Consider the following 21,507-nt stretch of genomic DNA (forward strand, 5'->3'; position numbering starts at 1 on the left):
TTCTTCCTCTTCTTCTGGACGCTGTAATGGCCTTTCCCTGCGCTAACCCCTCTATTTAACCCCCTCTTCCTAAGCTCCGCCCCCTCCCGGCATCCTCTACTCTAATTAACCCCCCTCCTCCCCGTTAACCCTATCATGCTGCCTTCCTCCTACCGCCCTGCGGGCTTCCGGCTCCTGCAGACCTTGACCCGGGTATAACGGAGTCGTATGCTGCTATGACCTACCCCTTTAAATCCCCCTCCCCACCTACCATTACCCGAACAGACCACCGACACCATCTGTTGGATAAAATTTGGCCACAGCAGCCAATTTATTAAAACAAACAACATTAACATAAAATTTTTAAACGCATTTCCTTTCAAATATATCATACACCATTATAACCTCCTAACCATTATAAACATTCCCTAATGGAAAACCTGCGAAGAGGACCTTGGAGCCCCTCCTACTTCTAAAAATATCCTGTCGCCTCAAACCAACAAAGGAAATAGCTGTCCTGGTCACCAGCCGCAACTTGGCTGGCTCAGGCGACGCTATTTCCAAAACCTTCTTCCTCCCGCCGCCGGTGGCAGACTCGGGAGCCCAAGCAAACTCCCCATTAACCTCCGGCCGCCGTTTCTTCCCGACCCCGAGGCCGGCTAGCCACCCCTGGCTAGCCTCTCCCACCGACTATCAGGGCTCCGCCCTGTAACCCAGGAGGCGACAGGCCACGATTGACCAAATACAAAAAAGGGGGGAAGGGGCTATGTAGCCCCTGCCTTCCCCCACTAACCTTCTACACGGGCTCCAAGGGCCCCTCCCCCTCCCCTGCCACAGCAAGTGAGGCTCGACCACCTTGAGCTTGCGCCGCCCCCCACACCAATAGCGCCCGCTCAATTCCCTCCTGTAATCCTTCCGTCCATAGGTCAATGCCGATGTCATTTAAGTGGACGCCGTCTGACCTCCAGTAATTGCCGACCCCTTTCTCCAGGTCTATATGTCGCGCTGCTACCCCCCCTTTGCTGCCCAGGAACCGCGACACTTCCCTGTTGAGCTTCACTCTTGCTCTGTTCAGGCCCTTCTCCGACTGCGCCCCCCTCCAAACTTTCCTAGGCACGATTTCGGACCACACTACGACCGTCCCCGGGTATGACGCTTGCAGTCTAAGACAGTCATACCTTATGTCCCTTGATAGGTCCCTAAACCTCCTTTTTCCCAAATCATTTCCTCCCACGTGTATGACCAAAACCTCCGGCGCCCTATCCCACCTAACCCGCCTTTCAACTTCCTCCAATACGCTGCCCCAAGTCATCCCTCTAATCCCCATCCATCTCACTATCGCCTCACTCTTCTGAAACCGTAGCTGCCTCCCATTCGGCCGTACCCCCGCTCTCTCTGCTCCCCAAAAAACATAGGAGTCTCCCAAGATCCAAACTAATGCTGGACGACCATCTGTAAAATAAACAGCAACAATACTATATTAGCAAACCGCCATTATGCCCCCCCCACCCTCCAGACGACCCCGCCTTGAATTTAAAGCAGGTGGGGTCGCACGTATGATTTAAAACGCCCTGACTCCCACCGACCTATCCTCTTCACTGCCTCCTCCCCCATACCTCTTACTGACGCTTCCGTCGCCGCCCCCACCCGAAATGAGTGAGACCCGAACTGTGTATTATTAAAACCCGCCACCTCTAAGGCCTTCTTGAACACCGCTATAAACTGAAAACGCGACAAAAATTCCCCGGTCTCGTGCCGCAAAAATGGGCCCGTGCGAAAATTTAACCCTTTGCTATACTGCTCCCAGGCACTCAGAGGGCACATACTGGCCCCCGGCACCTCACCCAACCGGATCACCTGCCCCCGTCCTTGCTGATCCGTCTTGGACCGACGGATAAGCAAGTCCAACCTCCCGTCTACCAACCGCACATCCTCCGCCTGCAGGCCGCCCCCCACGGTCTTGCTAGGTGACACCAATTCGCTTACCCGTAGGGCCCCGAAAAATGCAAATGAAAAAGCCGCCCTAAACAACCGCCGCTCGAACTCTTTTCCGCAAACAACATCAACCGCCTCCCCTAATTTCTCCAAAACATCAAATGATACCGGTCGCCTAGTGTCCTGTCTCCCCTTCCCTCTCCTCAGACCCTTCAGCGCCTGTTTTACCAAAAAATTTTTTGTCGCGTCCTCCACCCCCCGTATTTTAAACCCAAAAGCCACCCCCGCTATAAACTGGTTCACTTTTGCCACTGACCGACCCAAATCTGCACTCTCTCCCAACCAACTCAACAGCAAGCCCACTCTATCCTCCTCTGAACGCTCCCCTCCATGCTGCCTCAACCATTCTTCCCACTCGCTCCACACTGCGCAATATGCTGCCCTAGTCCGCCGAGCCAGTGACCGTTCTATCAGGCCCCCCACTGCTCGCTTACCACGTTCCAGATTCGAGACGGGCACTTCCTCCCCTCCTTCTCCGCACCCGGCGCCAGTGTCCGGAACCGCTCCCACTGAAAGCGAGAGAGAGCATCCGCAATTGAGTTCTCGACACCTGGAACGTGTACCGCTACTACCCACATGTTTAATGACAAGGCCTCTAGCACCAACTGACGCAGCAGGTTAACCACCGGGGGGGATGACGCAGAGAGGTTGTTAATCACCTGCACCACCCCCATGTTGTCGCAGTGGAATCTTACTTTTCTATCACGGAAGTGGTTACCCCACAGTGTGATAGCCACTACTATTGGAAATAATTCCAATAGTACTAAGTTCCGAACTAAGCCTTCTTGCTTCCACTGCTCCGGCCATTCCCCCGCACACCATCTACCTTGAAATTAGGCCCCAAAGCCTGCGCTCCCTGCTGCATCTGTATAGAGCTCCCAGTCCACGTTGCTACTGACCTCCCCCATAATTACCGACCTGCCATTGTACTTCTCTAAAAAGGCGGACCAAACTGCCAGGTCCGCCTTGTGACTAACTCCCAAACGGATAAAGTGATGAGGGGCCCGAATCCCTGCTGTTGCCGCCGCCAACCGTCTACTGAAAACCCGGCCCATGGGCATGATCCTGCAGGCAAAATTCAGCTTGCCCAGCAGTGACTGCAGCCCTTTGAGCGTGATTTTCTTCGCCACCCGCGCCGCACCTAATTCCTCCTGCAAGTTTCTTAATTTTTCTTCTGGTAATCGGCACTCCATTGCCTCAGAGTCAATGGTGATGCCCAAAAAACTTAAACAAGTTGTGGGCCCCTCCGTCTTTTCCGGTGCCAGAGGCACCCCGAACCGTTTGGCCACCCATTGCAAGGTTCCCAGTAAGTTCGCACAAACTGGCGAACCCCCGGGCCCTACGCACAGAAAATCATCCAGGTAATGAATGACCGACTGCACTGCCGCCGTGTCCTTCACCACCCACTCTAAAAACGAACTAAACGCTTCGAAGTATGCACATGAGATTGAGCATCCCATGGGCAAACAACGATCCGCAAAATAACTCCCTGCCCAAAAACACCCCAACAACCTCACACTTTCTTGTGTTACTGGCAGCAAGCGAAAGGCTGACTCTATGTCAGCCTTTGCCATCAATGCCCCCCTTCCATAGTTCCGAACCCAATGAAGCGCCGCATCAAACGATGTATACACCACCGAGCATAGCTCGGGGTCTATTCCGTCGTTTACAGACGCCCCCCTTGGGTACGATAAGTGGTGAATAAGCCGAAATTTATTCGGCTCCTTCTTCGGTACCACTCCCAAAGGTGACACCACAAAGTCTTGCACGGGTGGCTCTTCAAACGGCCCCGCCATGCGCCCTAACCTAACCTCTTTCATTAGCTTCTCCGTCACCACTTCCGGATATTCTAACGCCGAACGTAAATTTTTTAACGAAAAGGGGACCCCATGAACCGGAGGCGGGATGTGAAAACCATCCCTAAAACCCTTAAACAATAACTCCGCCTTCTCTCTATCCGGGTACCTACTTAGGTACGGTACCATCTCTTCCAGAATCACTGGGGTCATCCCTTTTCGCAAAACCCCCTGGACCTTTTCCCTTTCCTTTCTTGAAACATCTGGCAGCCCCGTGAGACCCCGCGCCGCAGTGAGAGCAGGCATGACGGAACTTGCATGTTGCTCCGAACTTGCACTGACCCTCGTTGTACTGCCAGCAGTACCCGGTCCTACTCCCCCCTGCTGAACCACCCTGCCCCCCGGCTGAACTAGAGGCCGAGCCGAAGGACCCGGCACTGCCCTGAAAGGGCTGACCGAACCGCGCGGGGGCCATTACTCTCAACCATAGACCTATATCTTTGTGATCCCATCTGATCGATGGGCGCACTGCCTTACGCTGCCTGAACTGCTCATCATAGCGCAGCCAGGTCTGTCCCCCATACACTCGATAGGCCTCACCAATGGAGTCCATGTAACAGAAAAGGCCGGAGCAATTGTCCGGCGCTTTTTCTCCGATTACGCTCGCTAGAATGGCAAACGCCTGCAGCCAGTTCGCGAACGTCTGGGGTATAAGGCGCCACCTACGCTTCTCCTCCTCCTCTTTTTTAAACTCAGTCCGCTTTCCCTTGTCTAAATTAAATTTTTCCAAGGGTAGGAGGGAGAATATCTCGACATATTCGTCCCTCCAAATCTTTTCCCTCACCTCTTTTTTTAGGTGGGCCCCCAACGGGCCCTCAAAGCAGACGTAGACCTCGCCTTTTGCCTTATCGTCTAGCCGCACCCCCTCCCCGTCCTTTTCTGTCTGGACCGCTACTGCCACCCCGGCCGATCCCCCTGACTCCAACGTACCTGCTGCACCCCCCACTTGAGAGATTTCCCCAGTGGATTGTGCCCCCGTCTGTAACCCGCTCGTGGACATCTGTCCTACCAGCGGGGCAGATTGTAACACCCCAACCGCCTGTCCTACCCCAGTCCCACCAGCAAACGGTCCTCCCGGTCCGTCCCTAATGCTGGACGACGCACTGCATGGTGAGTTCCATGCTGTGACAGGCGATGGAGCGTAACCTACCCCCTGCCTCCTCAGCAATTCTAATACCACCCCCAGCAATGCACCTGCTTCGCCGCCTACCCCTAGCGCGTTAGTTAATGCAGCGCTACCCCCCGCAAATACCCCACTACTAGACCCCGCATGCGCCACGCGGCTAACATTGCTGGACACACCAGACATAGAGCATGACTCACCTGGCTGCGTAGGGGCTGTGGACCCACCAGCCGCCGACCAGTCTTGCCGCTGTTCCTCCTGGACTCTGCTAACCCCGGGCTGTGACCGCTCTGCTGGGACCGCAACCGCCTCCGATCTTCTTGGTGCCGAAGAAACATAGGCCACCTCTGTCGCCGTCGCACGCCTTCCGGATGACTCCGCCGCCGGGCCCCGAGAAACCGCGGGCCGCCCGTCACTTGAACTGTTGCAGGGCTGCTCCCCCTCCGATGCACCTCCGGGTGAGCAGCCCCCGACCCCTTCCAGGCTCTTTGCTTTCTGTGCAGCGCTTGGCCCCGCCCCCCTCTCAGCACGGGGCCTCGCGCTGCCCGCCGCACCTCGTCTTTTGGCGGGAGTCCTCCCCGCCCTGCTCCCCCTGCCTGTTGGTGTTGCCGGGGGGAGCCTACTACGGGGGGGGGCCGGAGAGGCACTCCGCAGCCTCTGCCTGCGTGAGGGAGCGTGCTCGGGGCTCAGTCTCTCTGGTGCACGCGCCCTCCGCGGCCGCTCTTTTGCCAGCCCCGCTGGTGCTGCCGCCGCCGGCCCCGCACCTGTCCTCCGACTCCGGACCTCTGCAGCCGCCTCTGCACCTCCCGCCGCCTCCGCTCGAGCTCCCGCTGCTCCTGCTTCTGCCGCCGCTGCCGTGGATACCGCCGCTGCTCCCAGGGCTTCACCGGAGAGCTGGACAAGCCAGTCCAGCCCCCTTTCTTCTGCCTCCGCCCGGATCTTCTCGAGGATCGCCTCCATCTTCTCCCGGTAAGTGGCTGGTCTTCGGGCTCTTCTTTTTCTTTTCTTCTTCTTTGGGACTGCCTCCGCTGCTTCTTTTTCGGCACCTCGGGTCTCCGGTCTTCAGTCTCCCTGCCTCGCTGCCGTCTGCCGCGCTCTTCAGCTCCGCCGGGCACCTCAGGTCTGCTGGGCTCTTTGGGACTGCTGGGCTCTTCGGTCCGCTGGGGTCTTCGGTCCGCTGGGGTCTTCGGTCCGCTGGGGTCTTCGGTCCGCTGGGGTCTTCGGTCCGCTGGGGTCTTCGGTCCGCTGGGCTCTTCTAACTTCAGCTTCTTTCTTCCTCTTCTTCTGGACGCTGTAATGGCCTTTCCCTGCGCTAACCCCTCTATTTAACCCCCTCTTCCTAAGCTCTGCCCCCTCCCGGCATCCTCTACTCTAATTAACCCCCCTCCTCCCCGTTAACCCTATCATGCTGCCTTCCTCCTACCGCCCTGCGGGCTTCCGGCTCCGGCAGACCTTTATCGCTGCTACTATGTGACATTTGGTCTAAATCGTCTAAAATATTGTCCAGGGTATCCGGAGGTGAAGGAATAGGCAAGTCAAGTCCATGAGGAACAGGGCGAATAGCCGAACGTATGTTGGTTGGGTATGAACTGTCCTTCCTGTTTTTTAAATTGAAACCTTGCACTGAACAAGAACAAAAATAACAGTCATCACTGTGATTTTTAGGCTCTCTCCAAACCATGGGTACTCCAAACGAAATGATTTCTTCTTACCTTGAAACCATTGTCTCAGTTCTTCAACACACACAGAACACACTATATGGGGAGCCCAAGATTTATCTTGGTCCCCTAATTTCATACCAAAGTATGCAAAATACACCTTCTGAACAAAATTAGAAATGTTCCTTTGTTGCTTCTTGACGGTATAAGACCCACAAATATAACAGAAACAGTTAGGAGAGTTGACACATCTTCTAGTAGCCATTTCTTCTAAATACCGTATCACAAAAATGTTTGATGCGTACACCACAGTGGCTGGCTCCACACTGAGTCACTGACTGCAGTCAAGGTCACGCCTAGTAGACAGTTTAGATTCGTTGTCGTACGCGTACCGAACCTAAAAAACCCTGAAAATAAGAAAATTTCAGGTGAAATTTGTGACTTATCTAGGGGTGATGGAATTTTTTCACTATTTTTACCGTAATCAGCACAAAAAATTCTGTTAAACCCACTAATTAAATATGCTACAATTTTTTCATCGCAGACCTGTGTAATATTTTGAACTCACCCAGGAACAGTGCAGGGGATAGTATCGGGCGACTGAGCAGAAGGAGCAGCAGAGGTCTGAAATACCGGAGCTCCGTGTCACAGTGCGCTTGTTGTTGCAGGAAGGGAAAAGGCTGATTGGTGAGGTGGGGGAGCAGCAGCAATTCCCGCTGGTGTTCACCACCAATTAGTGGTACGTATGGGCGGCAATGGGGAGGAGAGAAAACTGATAAGTGATTGCACATTTGTTTGCACAATCGCGAATTTGTTTGCGCTACTGCAATTTTGTTTAAACTCGCGCAAACAAATGCTGATGCAACGAATTTCTGCACGCTCGCTTTTGAAGACGCAGCAACTCCCCCCCCCCCCCATCCCCCGCTTTGGGAGGAAGAAAAGTGCGTTTTATAAAGCAAAAAATACGGTACTCTTTGAATAGTGTTGAGTGAACTGAAATAGTTGAACCCTGTTTTAGGTCGAACCTTGCCAAATCTTTGGTTTGATACAGATCCAAACCTGCTAAAAGAATATGAAGTAAAAAGACTGAGAGGGAGGAAACAAAAGGAAAAAGAATCTTCTTCCTTCTTTTCCTACTTTTTCCTTTTTTTTCTTCTTCCTTATTCTCTTATTTCTTCTTTTTTCTCCGTTTTCTTTCTTTTTTATTTTTTGTCATTAGCTTTACCTTAAAAACAGATCAAAAGTACTTAGATACACTCCTGGGTGACCTAAGAGTGTTATTTAGGGGAATTGGTGATTTTCTGGTTTGGTTCAAACTAACTCGGACCAAACCTAAGTTTTTGCAGGAATTTGGTGAAACGGACCAAACTGAAATTTTCAAAAGTTTGCTCATCACTATCCAAAAACAATGACATTTCTATGCACATAATGTGATTCCTGAAATAAAGACCCTGAATTAATACTACACAATTAGTATTGTAGTACCTGAATTGACATTGATGTCATGTTAAGGATGTGAACAAAAATATATATGAGCCTCTCAAAAAATAAAGTGAGCCTCGACTTTTGTCATCTGTTTCCTATGATATAGGAGCATGAAGACGTAGGGTTGTGTAATTCACATGTATTCCTGAAGTACCAATGCCTCTTTTTTCTCTCAGCTTCTTTTGATCTTAGTTAACAAAGAGCTGAGAACATATTGAATTCAAGAGAAAGAAGTAATGATTGGCAGATAAAACCCTCCATTATGCTATGCTGAGCAGTACAGAACACCTACAGTATCTGGTTATTTACTAGGCCAGCATTTTTGCAGATCTTAATATTTAACAAAGTCATCTTTGTGTAACTATTCAATGGACATCCTCATGTTAACCAGATTTATATGCTGCTTCGTGTGTACATGTGCTTATCCGCGGTGAAGATAAAACCCTAATTTCATCTTGAGGGCTCCTGCACACAGGCGCATTTGCGGGCACAAAATCTGCGCGTGGAATGCGCAGCGAATAGAACCCATTGGTTTAAATAGGTTCCTTCATATGTGATATTCCCCATATGCACAAAAACACTGAAATGCACATTTTTGCGTGGAAAATAAAAAACACGTAGGACTAAGTCAACTAGCCTACATACTGAAACAAACATGAAGCTGCTGGGACTGCACCAATGCGAGCGGTCGCAATAGCTAAAACTGCGTTTGGTAGCACTCCCTCATGCAGGTCAGACATGGTGCAGTGGCCCAGCGTCCCTCCGTCTCAGACTCTATCGTTATCAGAAATGAATAGTTTGGACAGCACACACTGTAGTTTTTAAATGGTCATAAAGTTTATTTGGAAAGTCCAGATATTCACATTAGGCATACAATTTGTGCAACGTTTCGGACTTAACGCCCTTTATCAAGCATATGCAGAAAGTTGAAGTATTCATCACCAATTTCACACCAAAAGCAGCACAACTAACTACAGATTTTATTACGGAATTGCTAGCAGAATTCTGCTCTTTTCAATTCCACATGTTAGCAGTGCAGATTTTGGGGCTAAATATTCTGCAAGAGAGAATATTCTGCAACACAAAAGGTCCCTAATGGGGAAAATATCAATCAGTTTTGGGGGGGCTTTTTCTATGTAAAATGTATGAAAATTGCTATGGCTTTTGAAACTGAGTTCTATATATTAAAGTACTGTAAGCCACCAAGTATGATCTGCAACCATCAAGCATACTGTGCCTTAAAGAGTACTTAGTAATCACCATCCTAATCTGCCACTAAGGGCTCAGTCAGACGGGCGTTTTTTCGCGCGATTTGTGCATGCGCATGCGTCCGGCGATTTTATAAAACCATTGCTTTGCAATGGTATCGGACACATGAGCGCTTTTTATGCGCTCGTCCGATAAATTATAGAACAGAAATCGCAGATCGCACCTATCTGCGATCTGCGATTTCTGTTCTCTTCTCTATATGCGCTCAATGGGGCCGGCGGCAGCAGCGCCGACCCCATTGAGAGCATATACTAGACAAATCATTCTTCTCTGCCACAGCTGTAACAGCTGTGGCAGAGAAGAATGATGTTTGCCCATTGAATTCAATGGAGCCGGCAATACACCTGGTTCCATTGAAAGCAATGGGCTGCCGGCGAGCGCGGGATGAATTGTCGGGAAGGGCTTAAATATATAAGCCCTTCCCTGCAATTCATCCAGAAATGTGTAAAAACAAAAAATATATATATACTCACCTGGTCCCGGCAGACGGAGTTCAGCCGTGGCCGGCGGCAGTTCTCCTGAACTGCTCTCTGTAGTATTCAGCAGCCGGGGATTTAAAATCCCCGCCTGCTGAATGAGCTGCCTCTGATTGGTCACAGCCTGACCAATCAGAGGCAGCTCTCACTCACACCCATTCATGAATTCATGAATGGGTGAGTGAGTGCTGCCTCTGATTGGCTCAGCACAGGGACCAATCAGGGGCAGCACTCACTCACCCATTCATGAATTCACAGCCTGACCAATCAGAGGCAGTTCATTCAGCAGGCGGGGATTTTAAATCCCCGGCTGCTGAATACTACAGAGAGCAGTTCAGGAGAACTGCCGCCGGCCACGGCTGAACTCCGTCTGCCGGGACCAGGTGAGTATATATATATTTTTTGTTTTTACACATTTCTGGATGAATTGCAGGGAAGGGCTTATATATTTAAGCCCTTCCCGAAAATTCATTGTGAGATCGCCCGCAGCGCATTGCTTTCAATGGAGACGGCTGTAATGCCGGCTCCATTGAATTCAATGCACTGGACAGCTCCGGCCCGTTTCTATTGAAACGCGGCTAGGAGCAGATTTTTCGGGCGATTTTTCGGCCCCGGTCACGTGATTTGCGGATACGCATCCGTCATGCGATCCGCAAATCGCGGCAAAAAACGCCCGTGTGACTAAGGTCTTAATGTGTTTCTAACTATTGAGACCTGTTCTGTTCTCTCATTATTCTTTTAAATGGGAGCCCATCATCACCTTAACCATCCCAAAAAACGCCCGTGTGACTAAGGCCTTAATGTGTTTCTAACTATTGAGACCTGTTCTGTTCTCTCATTATTCTTTTAAATGGGAGCCCATCATCACCTTAACCATCCTTAATGAAGAAATAGCTTGGTACTGTACAGCTGTGTTAGATCAATATTCTTCAAATCCAGTTCTCAAATATCTCCAACAGGTCATAATTTGAGGATTCCATTAGCGTTGTACAGGTGATATAATTATTGTCCATTTCTCTATAGCATATTTCCAAATCAGTGTCTGTTGGGCATACTTGAGAGCTGAAGTTCAGAAACACTACGTTAGATAACACAAGTTTCAGTAGATAGTTAAGTAGTAAAGTGTTCAGCTATTGATGGAAACTGTCCAAAGCAGTCTTAGTATTCAAGAAGAAGGCCTCATTGGCTTAAATATATTGGCAGATGGCATGTAGCACAATTTGGCAGTATACATTTTACATCATTAAACAGACCCAGTTTTTTTAAAGGAAATTCCCTACAGTTAGTTTATACATCAAAGAATGCCTTTTAATCATACTGGCAAGTTATGAAATGTTCCTCAGTTAATTATTGCAGAGCTTTCCTTGTAGATGTTAGCTGACCCATTTAAAGACTTTAATATTACAGTGACGAGTTTAAGCCTTTTGGCACTTGACTTCAAATGTGCTTCAAGAAAATGCATCTTAGCCATTGAAAATGACACCATGTGAGCTCAATATGGAAGTGGAAGCTTTTTGTAATATAAACACTTAGTAGAACTATAATAATGTAAAATTATATCTGAGAATATACAAAAGCAACTAGACCTCTTGGCTACTGTAAAAGCTGCATTATATCTTGCTCATTATCAAATCTGTAATTTTGGACCACTTGTGGCTCCCCACTAAACATGCAGTGCTTCCAGCCTGGGCAGACTTTTTCTTAAATATCTGGGAAGAGCACCTTACATCCCATAAGCAACATATAGAATACGTAATTAGAGATGAGTGAGAACCAAAATGCTCGGGTGCTCATTGCTCGAGTTGAGCTTCCCGTGATGCTCGAGAGTTCGTTTCGAGTAACGAACCCCATTGAAGTCAATGGGCGACTCAAGCATTCTTGTATATCACCCATGCTCCGCTAAGGTTTTCATTTGTGAAAATCTGGAAAACCTACGAAAGTGATGGAAACGACACAGAAACGGATAGGGCAGGCGTGGGGCAACATGCAAGGCTGCATTTCAGGTTCCCAGGTCTCACTATTAAGCCACATTAGCACCAAGAGTGAGCCCCCCCTAACAATTTTTACTTTGGACAAACCCTCATTAGCAAGGCACACCTTAGCTAAGCACCACACTACCTCCAACCAAGCACAATCACTGCCTGCGGGACACACCGCTGCCTCTTCTCCTGGGTTACATGCTGCCCAACCCCCCCCCCCCCCCCCGCATGACCCTGCGTCCGCAGCGCACACAAAAGTGTCCCTGCGCAGCCTTCAGCTGCCCTCATGCCACACGCTGGCCTCATAGCCACACCACCCTCATGTCTATTTATAAGTGCGTCTGCCATGAGGAGGAACCGGAGGCAGACACTGCAGAGGGTTGGCAGGGCCAGATAGCGACCCTCTTTGAAAGTGTGGGTGATAGCCCACAATGCTGTTGAGAATTGATAATAGATTGACGTTCGATCTTCAGTTAAATCCTGTGCCACCTCCGTCAGGAGCTGCAAACGTGGGCATAAAGGGGACTCAGCTGCCAGCCCAGCACTTCTACACATCTCCACAATGCAGCAATACTTGGTGTGGGAAGTATGTGAGCGGGCCCTGGGTCAGCCTCTGTCCCAGCAAACACCTTGTGGGGCCCAAGGTGCTGCGAGTGACATAGCAATGGGGAATACATGTGTCCACACACTACTCTATCTGTTTGGGTGTCGGATACCTCATCGACAACGCAAGGGGTAAACCATCTGCACTCTGCACCCTACCCAAGTCTGTCAGTGTTTTGGGGACAGACAGGTAAAACACCGCTATGAGAAGTCTGTGTGCACCCACAGCATGGGTGGCTCCCAGGAACCCACAGATGGTACATAAAGAAATCCCATTACAGTGCCCCGGATAGCTGAGGTTACGTGAGAGAAAATAGTTGTTGGCTTCGACTCACACTCCATGCCCTAGTCAGTCTGAGTTTTTTTCATAGTGCCAGGCAGGTACAACTCCGCTACGGCAAGTCTGTGTGCACCCACAGCATGGGTGGCTAGCAGGAACCCACAGATGGTACATAAAGAAATCCCATTGCAGTGCCCCTGATACCTGAGGTTACGTGAGAGAAAATACATGTTGGCTTCGGCCCGCACTCCATGCCCTAGTCAGTCTGGGTTTTTTTTAAGTGCCAGGCAGGTACAACTCCGCTATGTGCACCCACAGCATGGGTGGCTAGTAGGAAGCCACAGACGGTACATAAAGAAATCCCATTGCAGTGCCCCAGATAGCTGAGGTATCGTGAGAGAAAATACATGTTGGCCTCGGCCCACACTCCATGCCCTAGTCAGTCTGGTTTTTTTTTAAAGTGCCAGGCAGGTACAACTCCGCTATGGCAAGTCTGTGTGCACCCACAGCATGGGTGGCTAGCAGGAACCCACAGACGGTACAGAAAGAAATCCCATTGAAGTGCCCCAGATAACTGTGGTAACGTGAGAGAAAATACATGTTGGCCTCGGCCCACATTCCATGCCCTAGTCAGTCTGGGTTTTTTTAAAGTGCCAGGCAGGTACAACTTCGCTATGGCAAGTCTGTGTGCACCCGCAGCATGGGTGGCTAGCAGGAACCCACAGATGGTACTGAAAGAAATCCCATTGCATTGCCCCGGATAGCTGAGGTAACGTGAGAGAAAATACATGTTGGCCTGGGCCCACAATCCATGCCCTAGTCAGTCTGTTTTTTTTGGGCCAGATAGGTAGAACACCGCCATGGGAAGACTTAGTGCACCCATAGTATACACAGACCCCTGTAATATTCCTGTAGCAAAGGTAAAAGCTGACCCCAGTAACAGTTATGTTGCAGAAGTCTAGGGAGACCCCAGTAACATTTCTGTAGTAACAGTACAGACAGACACCAGTAACATTTATGTAGCAGCAATATTGCCAGACCCCTGTAACATTTCTGTAGCAGCAGTATAGGCAGACCCCTGTAACATTTGTGTAGCAGCACTATATGCAGACCCCTGTAACATTTCAGTAGCAGCAGTATAGGCAGAGCCCAGTATTTGTAACATTTCAGTAGTAACAGTATAGACAGACCCCATTAACATTTCTGTAATAACAGTATAGGCAGACCCCTGTAACATTTGTGTTGCAGCAGTAGAGGCAGACCCCTGTAACATTTCAGTAGCAGGAGTATAGGCAGACCCCTGTAACATTTAAGTGGCAGCAGTATAGACAGACCCCAGCACCATTTCTGTAGTAGAAGTATAGGCAGACCCCAGTAACATTTCTGTACTAACAGTATAGGCAGACCCCTGTAACATTTCTGTAGCAGCAGTAAAGGCAGACCCCTGTAACATTTCTGTAGCAGCAGTATAAGCAGACCCCTGAAACATTTATGTAGCAGAAGCATAGGCAGACCCAAGTAACATTTTTGTAGCAGCAGTATAGGCAGACCCCAGTACCATTTCTGTAGAAGTAAAGGCAGACCCCAGTAATATGTCTGTCGCCGCAGTATAAGCAGACCCCTGAAACATTTATGTAGCAGAAGCATAGGCAGACCCCAGTACCATTGTTGTAGCAGAAGTATACGCAGACCCCTGTAACATTTCTGTAGTAACAGTATAGACAGATCCCAGTAACATTTCTGTAGCAGAAGTATAGGCAGACCCCAGTAACATCCTTGTGGCAGCAGTATAAGCAGACCCCTGTAACATTTACGTGGCAGAAGTATAGGCAGACCCCTGTAACATTTAAGTGGCAGCAATATAGGCAGACCCCTGTAACATGTAAGTGGCAGCAGTATAGGCAGACCCATGTAACTTTCTTGTAGCAGAAGTATAGGCAGGCAGACCCCATCAAAATTTCTGTAGAAATAGTATAGGCCAACCTCTGAAACATTGGGATACTATGAGAGTAGGCGAAGGCCAGAAAAAATAGTTGGATTAGAGTGTAGGCGTGGGCCCCAAAAATAAGTGTACCAAGAGTACAAGTGTACCTCTCAAAAACTTATCAACCGAGAGGGCAGGTGAAACCCATAAACATTTTTTTAAAGATACAGCTCACTGTTGCTTAATTTTTTACAGAGCTTGTAGGCAGCCCCGTTTAAAAAATTGGTTCATGTTACAGTCTCAATGCTTTTGAAACTTTGAAAAATTGTAAAAACATTGGTAGATGGAGATGAGCCATTTGGGCTGCAGAAAAATTGGCCGTTCAGCGCAACGACATGTTGTTTCTGAAGGAGAAGTAGCTGGAGGAGGACTAATGTCAGAGACAGATTGACAAAGATAAATGCCCCGTTTTCCCGGTGATAGAGAAGAGTGCTTCTATCTGCGGTTGCAGCGAAAAGAATCTTTAGGTTCCGCTGCTCTCCGCCGGTGGAGAAGAGAAGTCAGGGGAAATCCAGGCTTTGTTCATCTTTATGAGTGTAAGCATGTCGGCACTGGCAGTTGACAGGTGGGTACGCTGTCCGTGATGATTCCCCCAGCTGCACTAAACACCCTCTCTGACAAGACGCTAGCGGTAGGGCAAGCCAGCACCTCCAGGGCATACAGCGCAAGTTTGTGCCACGTGTCCAGCTTTGACACCCAGTAGTTGTATGGAGCAGAGTCGTCACGGAGGATGGTGGTACGATCGGCTATGTACTCCCTCACCATCTTTTTACAGTGCTCCCTCCAACTCAGCCTTGACTGTGGAGTGGTGACACAGTCTTGCTGGGGAGCCATAAAGCTGACAAAGGTCTTGGAGAGTGTTCCCCTGCCTGCGCTGAACATGCTGCCTGATCTCCATGCCTCCCCTGCTACTTGGCCCTCGGAACTGCGCCTTTTGCCACTACCGCTGTCAGATGGGAAGTTTACCATCAGTTTGTCCGCCAGGCCCTCTGGTATTGCATCACTCTCGAACCCCTTTCCTCTTCGGGAATGAGAGTGGAAAGGTTCTCCTTATACCATGGGTCGAGCAGGGTGTACACCCAGTAATCCGTAGTGGCCAGAATGCGTCTAAAGCGAGGGTCACGAGAAAGGCAGCCTAACATGAAGTCAGCCATGTGTGCCAGTGTACCAGTACGCAACACATCGCTGTCCTCACTAGGAAGATCACTTTCAGGATCCTCCTCCTCCTTGTCCACAGGCCATACACGCTGAACAGATGAGAGGCAAGCAGCATGGGTACCCTCTGCAGTGGGCCCAGCTGTCTCTTCCCCCTCCTCCTCCTCCTCCTCCAAAACGCGCTGAGATATAGACATGAGGGTGCTCTGACTATCAAGCGACATACTCTCTTCCCCCATCTCCTGTTCCGACCGCAAAGCGTCAGCCTTTATGCTTTGCAGCGAACTTCTCAGCAGGCATAGCAGAGGAATGGTGACGCTAATGATTGCAGCATTGCCGCTCACCATCTGGGTAGACTCCTCAAAGTTTCCAAGGACCTGGCAGATATCTGCCATCCAGGCCGACTCCTCGGTAAAGAATTGAGGAGGCTGACTCCCAGTACGCCGCCCATGTTGGAGTTGGTATTCCACTATTGCTCTACACTGCTCATACAGCCTGGCCAACATGTGCAGTGTAGAATTCCACCGTGTGGGCACGTTGCACAGCAGTCGGTGCTCTGGCAGATTAAACCAATATTGCAGGGTCCGCAGGGTGGCAGCATCCGTGGTGGACTTGCGGAAATGTGCGCAGACCCGGCGCACCTTGCCGAGGGGGTCTGACAAATGTGAGTAGTTTTTCAGAAACAGCTGAACCACCAAATTAAAGACGTGGGCCAGGCATGGCACGTGTGTGGGGCTGCCGAGCTGCAGAGCTGCCACCAGGTTACGGCCGTTGTCACACACGACCATGCCCGGTTGGAGGCTCAGCGGCGAAAGCCAGCGGTCTGTCTGCTCTGTCAGACCCTGCAACAGTTCGGGGCCGTGTGTCTCCTGTAACCTAGGCTGAGGAGTTTCAGCACGGCCTGCTGACGCTTGCCCACCGCTGTGCTGCCGCACCACACCGACTGCTGGTGACGTGCTGCTCACATTTCTTAATTGAGAGGTAGAGGTTGCGTAGGAGGAGAGGGAGGGTTTAGAGGAGGTGGCATAGACTGCCGCAGATACCAGAACCGAGAAAGGACCCGCTATTCTGGGTGTGGGTAGGACGTGTGCGGTCCCAGGCTCTGACTCGGTCCCAGCCTCTACCAAATTCACCCAATGTGCCGTCAGGGAGATATAGTGGCCCTGCCCGCCAGTACTTGTCCACGTGTCCGTGGTTAAGTGGACCTTCCCAGTAACTGCGTTCATGAGGGCACGATTGATGTTGCGGGAGACGTGCTGGTGTAGGGCTGGGGCGGGAAACCGCGAAAAATAGTGGCGACTGGGGACCGAGTAGCATGGGACCGCCGCCGCCATCATGTTTTTGAAAGCCTCCATTTCTACAAGCCAGTACGGCAGCATCTCCAGGCTGATCAATTTGGCAATGTGCACGTTTAAAGCTTGAGCGTGCGGGTGTGTGGCGGCGTATTTTCGCTTTCGCTCCAACGCTTGTGCTAGCGACAGCTGGATGCTGCGCTGAGAGACATTGCTGGATGGGGTCGGGGACAGCGGAGGTGAGGGTGCAGGCCGGGAGGCACTCGTGCCTGTGTCCTGAGAGGGGGGTTGGATCTGAGTGGCAGGTTGGGGCACAGGGGGAGAGGCAGTGGTGCGACCCGGAGGCGGTGAACGGCCTTCGTCCCACCTTGTGGGGTGCTTGGCCATCATATGCCTGTGCATGCTGGTGGTGGTGAGGCTGGTAGTGGTGGCTCCACGGCTGATCTTGACGCGACACAGGTTGCATACCACTGTTTGTCGGTCATCCGCGCTCTCACTGAAAAACATCCACACCTTTAAAGACCTAGGCCTCTGCACGGTGACTTCGAGCAAGGGGGTGCTTTGGGAAACAGTTGGGGGATTCTTCGCTCTGGCCCTGCCTCTACCCCTTGCCACCCCACTGCCTCTTGCAACCTGTCCTGCGGCTGCAATTGCCTCCCCCTCTGAAGACCTGTCCTAAGTTGGCTTAGCAAACCAGGTGGGGTCAGTCACCTCATCGTCCAGCGGCTCTTTCTCTGAATCCTCTGTGCACTCCTCCCTCGGACTTACTGCCCTTACTACTACCTCACTGATAGACAACTGTGTCTCATCATCATCGTCCTCCTCACCCACTGAAAGCTCTTGAGACAGTTGCCGTAAGTCCCCAGCCTCATCACCCGGACTCCGAAAACTTTCCAAAGGTTGGGCATCGGTCATGACAAACTCCTCAGGTGAGAGAGGAACCATTTATTCCCAATCAAGGCAGGGGCCCGAGAACAGTTCCTGGGAGTCTGTCTGCTCATCAGAATGTGTCATTTTCATGGCGTGAGGAGGCTGGGAGGAAGGAGGAGCAGCAGCGAGAGGATTCAGAGTTGCAGCAGTGGAAGGCGTAGATGACTGGGTGGTCGATACATTGCTGGATGCATTTTCTGCCATCCACGACAGGACCTGCTCACACTGCTCTGTTTGTAATAAAGGTCTACCACGTGGACCCAAAAATTGTGATATGAAGCTGGGGACCCCAGAAACTTGCCTCTCTCCTAATCCCGCAGCAACCGGCTGCAATTCACCTGGGCCAGGAACTCGGCCTGTGCCTACACCCTCACTTGGACCTCCGAGTCCTCGCCGCGTCCACGTCCTCTAGCCCTACCCCTCAGCATGGTGGATTACGAATAGAGCAGACACAGAGCGGTGTAAATAATTATGGAATTATTTGCATACAGTTGGAGGCTGACAGCGGTATTGTAACGCTAACTCCAGGCAGAAAGAATGAATACGGAAGGCTGCAAACAGGCCCAGCTGTGCAATACTGATGCACTGCAACTCCCACCAGACACCCAGTAAATTTCAGATAGTCAGAGGTAGCCCAACGAAGGAGCTTTTATTTTAATTTTTTGGAAAAAGAATACAGGCTATATAGCCTGTATATATGACTTCCCCGCTATCAGTGGCTGTGGCCGTACGCTGTGCGTGAAGTTCACGGCAGACACAGACTGGTGTAGAAATTATGGAATTATTGGCGTACAGTTGGAGGCTGACAGTGGTATTGTAACGCTAACTCCAGGCAGAAACAAAGAATACAGAAGGCTGCAAACAGGCCTAGCCGTGCAATAGTGATGCACTACAACTCCCACCAGACACGCAGTAAATTTCAGATGGTCAGAGGTAGCCGTAAGAAGGAGCTTTTATTTAAAATTTTTTTGAAAAAGAATACAGGCTATATAGCGTGTATATGACTTTCCCTCTATCAGTGGCTGTGGCCGTACACTGTACGTGAAGTTCACGGCAGACACAGACCGGTGTAAAAAATTATGGAATTATTGGCGTACAGTTGGAGGCTGACAGCGGTATTGTAACGCTTACTCCAGGCAGAAACAAAGAACAAGGAAGGCTGCAAAGGTCTAGCTCTGCAATAGTGATGCACTACCACTCTCAGCAGCTACGCAGTAAAATGCACATGGTCACAGGTAGCCCTAAGAAGGACCGCAGGGGTTCTTGTAGACAGGATTCTACACTACCACTGTCCCTGTCTCACCAGCACTGCCCCTATACTCTGTATAATTGACTTCAGACTGAGAACGCTATAGCTGTAATAGCCTCCACAGCCCGAGATGAAAAAAAAAATGATGCACTACAACTCCCAGCAGCCACAACAGTAATGCACATGGTCAAATGTGCCCCTAAGAAGGACCGTTGGGGTTCTTGTAGACAGGATCCTACACTAACATTTTCCCTATCTCATCAGCAGCACTGTCCCTGATCTCTCCCAGTGTGTGTCTGAGGCAAGCCGCGGGCGGTCACTTGATCTCACCAGCCCCTCACTGCAAGGGGGTGGGATAGGGCTGGAACGTCACAGGAGGAAGTTGTAATGCCTTCCCTGCATTTCTATTGCCCAGAAAATGGCGCTAAACATGCAGGGAAGGAAATGGAATTGACTCGAGTATCGCGTGGTGCTCGTCTCATCTCGAGTATCGAGCATCTCGAGTACCCTAATACTCGAACGAGCATCAAGCTCGGACGAGTATGCTCGCTCATCTCTTCTTACTTTATTGTAGAAGCTGATCAAATTGACATGATTGACCCCTCATGAACCCATGCTGATGAGGAGTTATACCGTTGTTCTTTTTCGAGGTATTCTAGGATGGCGTCTCTCAGAAATCCTTCAAATATTTTTCCAATTATTGAAATGAGACTTACCGGCCTGTAGTTACCAGGCTCTCTTTTAGACCCCTTTTTGTATATTGGGACCACATTGGAAATACACCAATCCAGTGGTACAACCCCGGTCTCAATAGTGTCCCTAAATGTAAGAAATAGTGGTCTAGCTATTACATTACTCAGAACCCTTAGGTATATTTCATCCGGGCCTGGCAATTTATCAATTTTAATCCTTTTTAACCGGCTCTGCAATTCCTCCTGTGTTAGGTATGCAATATTTAGCAGGGGGTTCGTTTTATTCTCCTGCATCTTGTGTGACAGTTCTTTTTCCCTCGTGAATACACTTGAGAAAAAGACTATTTAATAGATTCACCTTCTATGGTTTCTCCTGTATTATTTATTAAAGGGCCAGTGCTTTCAGTGCAAATCTTTTTACTGTTTATATAACTGAAAAATAGTTTAGTGTTATTTTTGCTCTCTTTGGCAATCAATCGTTCTGCCTCCTCCTTGGCTGTTTTGATCTTTTCCTTACATATTTAGTTTTTTTCCCTGTATGCTTTTAGCACTTCTTTACTGCCTTCTTGTTTTAATAATTTAAACACTTTTTTTTCACTTATTGCCCCCCTTACAGTCTTGTTGAGCCAACTGTTATACGCCCGTCTGAATAAGCCCCTATTTATTTTTTTAACGGTGTTAACCATGCAGTGTAAACAATATGGTAATTTTGTAGTGCCAGTACGATTATGTCAATGCCAAATTTATATAGGTTGGGGGGTTTTTTGTAACTTTTTTTTAAATGTATGTTTTGTTGATCACTACATACAAAGACATCTATCAGTTTCCTTTTTTGTCAACGGTGCTGAGTAAAGTCTTTTTTGTGGCATGACTTGTACTTTTTAATCGTAATATTTGTGGATCTATGCAACCTTTTAAACAAATAGTTTTTATTGGGTTACTACATTGGTAAACAGTACATGAGAATACATGTGCAGGATGTGTAACATATTGTATAATCGTGAGAAAAATAGCAGGGTACACATGTTTTATCGAACAATTAAAACTTTTGTCCGTGTGAATCGGACTATTACCCACAGTTTTTCATTTATAGTCCGATGCGTAGGTTAAGAATTGAAGTTTAAAGATAATTAGCAGAAAGATGAAACTAAGGAATAAATCCTTGAAAACTGAAATGCAGTCACTGGATCACTACAACATCCATATCTGAGTTTCGTTATGTGTGATTACTTTCTCAGCAAGGGGGGGCGGGGAGGAGGTTATGTTAGAGTAATACTGTATCCAGGGGTTCCATGTGCGATGAAAATTAGCCATAGTTTCGTTGGATAGAGCATAGATTTTTTCATATGAGCAGTGGTCTGCCATAACATCATATACCTCATTTATTGTGGGGGGGGAGATTAGACTTCCATTTCCTGGTTAGGGCTAGTTTGGCTACCATTAGCATGTGGCAAGTCCATTTCCGCACCGTTGAAGGGATCCCATCACATCTTAGTAGCAGT

General features: G+C 49.4%; 1 long non-coding RNA gene across 1 annotated transcript; it reads right to left on the reverse strand.

Moving 5' to 3' along the window:
* Positions 1-886: 886 nt before the first annotated feature.
* LOC136625707 (uncharacterized) lies at positions 887-5,213 on the reverse strand. The gene is made up of 3 exons (XR_010792569.1): positions 5,154-5,213; positions 2,409-2,483; positions 887-1,431 (listed from the first exon to the last, which is right to left on the reverse strand). It is a non-coding gene; the product is annotated as an uncharacterized lncRNA (long non-coding RNA).
* Between the last annotated feature and the right edge of the window lie 16,294 nt (positions 5,214-21,507).

Source organism: Eleutherodactylus coqui, chromosome 1, assembly GCF_035609145.1.
Source record: "Eleutherodactylus coqui strain aEleCoq1 chromosome 1, aEleCoq1.hap1, whole genome shotgun sequence".
Lineage (NCBI taxonomy): Eukaryota > Metazoa > Chordata > Amphibia > Anura > Eleutherodactylidae > Eleutherodactylus > Eleutherodactylus coqui.